Source organism: Xiphias gladius, chromosome 13 (genome assembly GCF_016859285.1).
Source record: "Xiphias gladius isolate SHS-SW01 ecotype Sanya breed wild chromosome 13, ASM1685928v1, whole genome shotgun sequence".
Lineage (NCBI taxonomy): Eukaryota > Metazoa > Chordata > Actinopteri > Istiophoriformes > Xiphiidae > Xiphias > Xiphias gladius.
In genome coordinates this window covers 5,451,021-5,459,175 of record NC_053412.1, presented here as the reverse complement: position 1 = coordinate 5,459,175, position 8,155 = coordinate 5,451,021, and positions in this window count along the sequence as shown.

The window sequence follows — 8,155 nt, the reverse complement described above, 5'->3', positions numbered from 1 at the left end:
TATTCGTGCTAGTTATGAAAAAGTGAAACTAAGCTACAATAATGTGAAAAAAGGACAAAAATCCAAATATTCTCTGTTGATTTTAGTTTTAAAAATGCTCATTAAACACTGTGAAAAGCAAGTGATATTAGCCCGATAACAGTATTTTAAAAGGGAAAGAAAACTGACTGACATAGTTTCCTCATAATAAATATGTTGATGCATTTGCACATTGCACAATATTTTGGAGTACAGTTGCCCAAACTGAGGCACGAATATCAAATTTAATCCTACTCTGCTTGGGCTGCCTCAAAGGGTTCCAGAGTAAATACATATACACAGGCCAGTCATTTCTTTTACACATGGGACATCAACAACATGGGACATCAACTGTTTTTTAGTGTATTATAAGAGAGTTTTTTTTTAGCTTAGTGGGTATTATACAAAGAATGGAGGAAACAAAAGAAGGACAAGATCCACTCAAAGAGAGGAGGCGAAAATGCGACAGTGTACCCTGGCTTCAGCTCTGTCACCACAGATTTGAGTCCCCCTCTCTGTTACTGTTCAGATCGCCTGACTTCTTTTCCATTTAGCAGACCCACAGCTGTTGATTTTGGCTGCCGATGGGACCCGTCTGTTAGAACATCTCATAAAGTCACATAACGATGCAGAAAAATGCAGACCCACCATTGGTGGAGAAAGTGTTCAGGAAATAATTGAGCATTTAGGAGTTTTAGGATCGGAAAATAGGATCAGCCGTAAAAAAATGTTGAAGCTTGTCAGTTAACGTTTTGTGTTGATAGAGTGGGGCTAAAAGTTGGGTTCTGACATTTCATTACAGAAGGAACAGAAGGTATGGGAAAAATGTAAGAATTCAGACTGGAGCCTATGACCTATTTCACAAGCACAGTCATTACAATCTTCAAATCAGCCGAGCTGTGTTAAATTTGACCACTGACTTGGAAAATGTGTCTCTAAAGAAAAATGAAGAAGAGGGATTTTCCTTTGCTGCATTTTAGGGACTTGACTTTCAAATAACAGCAATGTGATTTCATTTCTTGCTTCTGGAGGCCATGATTGATAATTTATTCTACCCTTTTTTTTAAGATTTACTGAATAAAATTCATCAAATTAGTTACATGACTCTAGGGATGGCGATGTCGGTCTGTTACCGAGTCAGTCCACCGCTTTGGTTGAAATATACCAACAACTACTGGATGGACTGCCAAGAAAGATTGTACAAACATTCATGATCCACAGTGGATGTACCTTAATGATTTCGGTGATCCCCTGACTTTTCCTCTAGTGCCACCATGAGGTTGACATTTTTGTTTTTTATTAAATATCTTGATAACTCATGGTCTCTAGGGGGGGTCTTGCTTTTTTTAAAGTCAAACATAAATTTAAACTGCCCTCCCCATCCCAAACTTTTTCGTACAGTCCCTTAGAAATACAAAAAATCCGAAAAGCTTTTCACAGACAACACAGTAAAACTGTCCATTTTAGTTTAGACACTTTTGTTAGCCAGCACAAAGAAACGTTATTCCATTTTTACGTGTTTAGAAGTGGTGACCTTAATTGTGTTGCTTGGAAACCTGCTACAGGCAATGAATATCCCTGATGTGCCAAACAGAGGTAGATCTGAGAAACTATACAGCAAATGTGTATCAATACTGCACCTCTGAGACCCTTATCCATCAAACAGGCCCTTGACTACCACTAACTCTAAAGCTCTGTGGAGAAATTTATGAGGTCCCAGTGGATTCGATACCTTGTCGGCATTAAATTTTTCAAATGTTAATACATTAAGCATTCGTCACCTCTTTTTTGAAGCCTGCCAAAGTGGAAATGTGACACCTTTAAACTTTCCTACCACCCATTTCCTAGGTCAAAAAAGTCTCCCAGGTTTGATGTGTGCGCACGTGTACGTGCAATATTTCTTAAATGGCTAACAGAGCTCTGTGTGACAGTCTGGATCTGTTTTTTGTCCTTCATGGAGTGCACTTTAAATATTTTGGCTCAAAAAGACTTCAGATGTCAACAGATGTTGCTCCTGACTTTAGTTACATGATGAAATTACACGACATGATGCACACTAAGTACCAGCTACAGCTGTGGGACAAGAAGGCTAGTGGTCCCAATGCAATGGGGGAGAACTGTGTATGCGTTACCACTCATAACATACATATGTTGAAACAAGAGAAAAGGTTACACATCATCAGCACTGTCTGCAGTACTTCCTCAAGGTGAAAGAAGCAAACCCACTGCTGGAAGCAGTTACTTAATGCGGCAGCGAGCTGTTTGCTCTCTCATGACCACCTTTGAATTTTTCTGTCTGGCTGTTAATCCGGTTGTCTCAGAGGCTGCTTTGAGCCCGGGCTGCATCTTGGAATGTTCCTCTCCATCTTTGGTGGACAGTTTGAGAATTTGGCAGAGGGACAGCGAGCGCAGAGCAACCGGACACGAAAGGTTCTAGAGATGGCTGATTGTCTTCATCCCTTCACTAAAGCCAGCGGGCTTTACGGACAACACCAGACTTTTTAAAGAAAATCATTTAGCAATCATTTCTCACTTTTCTTTTGAGCTCCTGACAGTGGTCTTTACTGCAGCTGGCACAAGTGAATGACAGATTTCAGTGGTGCAGTGAGACTTTAAAGTCTTAAGACAGCTCGATTGGCTGAATAGCACGACAAGCTTACTGTATCTTCTCCTGCAGAAAGATGGGTGATTGCAGTCTTGTATAAGAGGAATATTCCTTGCAGCACTTTTGTGTGAACTGGACTGGATTCACACTGATGAATACTGACCATTATAGATAGGGACATCATGGCAGCACACCTAAGACTGAGGCTTAAACCTGCATTCACCAAGCAAGATAATAATATGTCAGTGCTATGTGGTGAAGCTTTAGCAATCACTGGCTTATTTACACATCCAACAGTTACAGGATAACATTAGCATTCATTTGAAGTTGTGTTTCTGACAGTCTAATGAATGTAGGTTCAATTTAGCTCTGATTTGATTGATATAGGGGATTCTTTAGCTGCAAAATTTGCAGGTAGCTTACAGTCGATTTTAAGACCTTTTTGTAAAGTTCCGGGCCATAAAACGAATATAACGAGGTCAAAGATACTTGTAGAGCTGAGGAGATCTGCAGAATCGGTTGATAAACTCTCTGTGGGTTTCTAAATACGAGCAGTTCTCATCACACAGTTATTTCATCCATATAAAATATAGCTTTAAATTCCTACTAAATTCCTACTAGTTGCACAAAGCTCTACTTCTCAAAATCCACTCCACTGTCACAACATTGTCAACAGACAGTGTCACAGCTGTTGCCCCGGTCTCGCTGCGCCGAGAAAATTTCCAAGAACATTCAAGAAATCTGCTACACATGTGCTCGTAATATTTAGATTTCTTTCTCGGATTTTAAGTTTCCCTGCTGGTCCAGTAATCTAGTGTAGAGGGCCTTTTGTAGCAAAGCAGTGCATTGGTGTCAGTGTAGCGAAAGATTCATAGTTTCATGCAGACAGATGCATCACTGATGTCAAACTCTACATAACGTCAGTGTTTTGGGTCAGGTCTTGTTTGAATCCCAGCAGGGGGAAAAAATATGCATAGGGCAGACACAGACCTGAAAAATGCCAATTGCAGGGTTTTTCCGAACTGAAATACCTTGTTGTAGCTGCCAACAGCTAAGATTCATCTGAGCTGAATTTAAACCTTACCTTCCTGAACTGGATTCGGACACAAAATTTAATATATATAAAATATACATATAAGGTTTTTGAGAAAATAAAAAGCCCTTACAAACACCACACCTATGCTTTGAAAGACCTAAACTGCCCAGAGAGTCAAATATTATTATTAACATCTAGCAGTGAGTGAGCCATTCACCGTAGCATGCCATGTGGGACAGCTTGTGCAAACAAGATACTGGTCGTGCCACTTAGCATCGGAGAAACAACAAAATACTGTGTATTCATTTTGTCAGTGTATTTTCCTTCGGTGAAGTCAGGCCAATTACAGAGCGAACCAAAGCGCGCCAGTTCCATGTGATAGCTCAGGAAAAGGATCATTAGCTGCTCAACGCCTTTGCCAACATTTCCTCTGGTCATTAAGCCTGTAGTGAAGACAGACAAAGCGGGGTTGTACGGGGGCAAACCACCCCCACTCTGTGCTGCAAGTCTTCATTTGTTATACCTCCTTCCTTGCTTTGTCTGTGTCACTGCGCTGGAAATGTCTCAAGGTGTGGAATGTGTATGGATGGCAGCCATCCTGTAGCTGTTTTCCTGTTTTAATGTTTTCTTTGCTATGATGCAATCGTCTGGGCCGAGCAGACCAGGAATAATTATTGATTTTACACCAAATCGCTGGCTGAAGCAAATGGTTGGATTAGCTTTGGTTCGAGTAGTATTTCAGTGTAATTTTACATGCAGCTACACTGTTAGATATGATCAGTTTGGGATGTAAAATGTTTCCAGATGAGTTATTACCTTTTGTCGGCACACCCACTTTTTCTCCAACATTCCTTGTCTAACAATGGCATTATTGATTTCCTACATTTCCCAGAAAGCAGCCTCAAAAACAGGTTGAGGATGTTATTCTTTTAATAAAAAGTGGTTGTATGGACATTTTAATAAATATAACCATATAACCTACATATAACTATATATTATTAGCCACCTATCCTGTTAACAGATTACCTGTGATGATGACCTCCCTTAAAACACAACGTTGTCTTGTAGCTATGTCAAATTCCAGATTATGGATGCTACTAGTGGAGGAACACAGTTTCTCCTACACACAATGATATCTTACAGTTAAAACTGTTGTCATTCTACTTTTTCAACAATCGGAATAAAGTTTCTCACTCTAGCATCAGGTTTTTTCTAAACTTTGCTTATTATGATTGACAAGAAAAATACAAACACACTGCACAACAACAAAACAGGTGCAGGGATGCAAAGTAGAACACAAAATATATTTTTCTCAAAGGGTACTTCAGTGATTTAGTACCACTGTTCCATAAAGATGGGAGACATATGAGAAAATGGCCTAAATCAGTTCATCAGAGGCTGAGACATCTTGACTTTAAGGCTCTAATATGGGGCAAGCTCCAAAAACACTAGATCCTACATTCCCCATACTTCCACCTGATAGGATCTGTTGTTATACCGCATACAGAAATGACCAGCTTCTGACTTGTAAGTACAGAAGCATTCACGTCAAGGTCCAAAGTCCTGGTTACAGCTCTGAAACTTGGCTTGTTCTGAAAACTCCAGTACATCTGACATGGTGCCAAATAATATGGTAGCACCTGAAAAGGCCAACGAATATGCCTAACATCACCTCACGTCATTCGGGCTGATTAAACACACATTTTGATGGACATAGGATTATATTATCAATGCACATTAGTTTAAACCTTGCTTCCTGTAAATGCCTGACAAACTTAACAGTTCGTAACACAAGGCTCTCAGCAAAAATAACCGAAGACCGCGAACTTGAGTCGAGATAACAACGATCACAACATCGTTGGGGTTTTTTTCTCAGATGTGACAAAGCTCCTCCAGAGCCACAGGAGACATAGCACAACTGTTTCCACAGGCTGGGCAGAGCTCTCTATAATCAGGAGAATGATGTGTATAATCGATCGAGTTTCACTTGAATTTCTTTTTCTTACAAAGAGAGAACACCCACACAGTTCCTTCAGACGTCTCAAAAGCTCTCCATCAATAGAGCTTCTGAGTACACTTTTATGGCCTCATGTCCATGTGGTTCTGGGCAGGCGTGTAATGGGTTGCCTAAAGCAGGGTCAAAGCAATTACATTAGGAAACTGCTGAATATGATCCAGAACTTGTTACTTTTTCTTCTTCTCTACCGCCTGTCAGTCACCAACTCCTACTCACCGCCTGGCTGCTTATACGTCCCGGGCGCACACGCAGACACACGCACCTGAACACACCTGCATGCCAAAAAACCCTTTATGAAGAAATTTGACTGGACTAGATGGTAATTATATTATAAGTAGCAGGAAAATGGGTCACTTTCAGTATAACTCATCTGCATATATTTAAAGAAAAGAAAGTACTTACATACATAATTTTAGACATTTGTCAATGCTATATTTTTATTGGAGAAGATGACATTATAATGAAATTAAGTCCATATTACTGTCTACTTTACATATTTAGGAGGCTAAATAAATAATATATAAATTTATATTTACCCTATATATATAAAATAAATGTAATTGTAGGATGAGGACATTTAGTCTTAACGGTGTATTTTAGCCGGAATACCAAGAATTAATGACAGATTGAAGAGAGATATCTCGTCTTTTCCGAGCCTTCGAATCAGTTTGGATTTGACGATTTCCTCTCTTCAGCGTATACTACGTAACCTATACCGGAGATAAAACTCTGGCTACCATCTTTTCCATGGCATATGCACAGAATTATAGTACTTCCCCCGCTTTCACCCACATTATGTCAACTATGCTATCATCTGACCCTGAGCAGACTCCGTCGGCCTTGGACATGAAGGTAATCTCTGTCCGTCAAGATTACTGCATGTATACGAGAGAACACCGCGGCTTTAGAATGTTTTATTTATTTGGCTGTAAGTTTGATCCAAATGCTTTGGTTTGCATTTCATTCCCTCTGCTGCCCTTGGAATGGGGGCCAGATATGTGTGGACCGGAAACCCCCGGTCCTTGATGGTGGCAAGTAAATTAATCAGTTTCAGGTGAATCCAAAAAAAAAGAGCTCATTCACGGCTTTGCACAGTCATTGTCTGTTTTATCTGGTCTGCAAATTGGGCCAGTGTCCGGGCCCACTGGGTTCGGGGGAAATGTTTGAGTTTGCGCAAAAGTGAAGCTCGTTTGAGAATGAGACAGAACTAAACAGGAAGTCATTTCCATTCAAATAAAGCTATTCCTAAGCCTCAGTACTGAATATGAACCCTTTATTATCAGTGGTAAATGGTGGTTTTGTCATTTTTAACACAGCTTTAGGGGTATTTAAATCTCCATAATAGTGAATGGCTATCCTTCAGTGTCTGCGCCTACGATTATGTTCATTATTGATTAATCTTATTTTTATTTTCTCAATTATTTTCTCAGTGAAATGTGTTGTAATTTCCTAGAGTTGAGAGTGACATTTTCAAACTGTTTGTTTAGTCCAACCAAATGCAAAAATATTAAAAATGTAATGCCACAAAACACAGAGCTTATTTTTGCATGCACTTCTCCTGCAGGTTTTACTGTTACTAAAATGAGCGAGGAGGGTTACACTGAGCATATTTGGCACATTATAAGCAAGAGACTGGAGAGTATTCAGTATTCAAGGTTTCAACACAAATGAAATTATAAAAGGATCCCGACGGCATGAAGTAGAACACAAACATGAGTTTAGCAGCAGTTGCTTTGGGAGTAGTAGCCGAGCAGTACAGTACAGTGTGGATTCAGGAATTAGGCTGCAACAAGAACTCATGTCCAGGGGACCAAATAAATATTGGCTGTGTCATACTCTCCTTTCTCACACTCAGATAACCTTAATATGGCTAAAAATATGACTAACAATATGTTTAATTCGTAATATACTGTACGTTCAGGGTAAGTGCATATGTTTATATATTTGATCTTATTTTTAAATAAAAAATGATTAAATATTAAATATTAAAGTCATTGTGTTCTAAAATTATGTAAAAGACTGACTAGCCTTGTGGATGAAAGGTGCTATACAAATAAACCTGCTTTGCCTTGTCTAATATGTTCGGGGTCATGTTTGAAATACCTGCAGCTGACATACCCGCCAATAGGTGGGCTACGTTAGACGCACACAATGTTTGTTTTTTTTACTGACTGAATGATACACAGCAGATTGACCTGAGAATGAATACCACCGGTATGTCTGCGACTTGGCCTCATTGCTAGCCGGTCTCAGTGGACCTCGAACCAACAAGTCTGAGTAAAGTCTTTGGCCAATCCAGCATTTAAACACAGCCAAATTTTAAACAACATTAGATACATGTCAACGGAATCGCTGCGATCGGTGTAAGTCCTCAAAACAAAAACAAAAAATGTTGCTTTTAGATGCCCTCTAGAAAGACACATACAGGACACATCATGTCCAGTGTTTAATCCTTTAAATACAGTACTTTAATGACCTG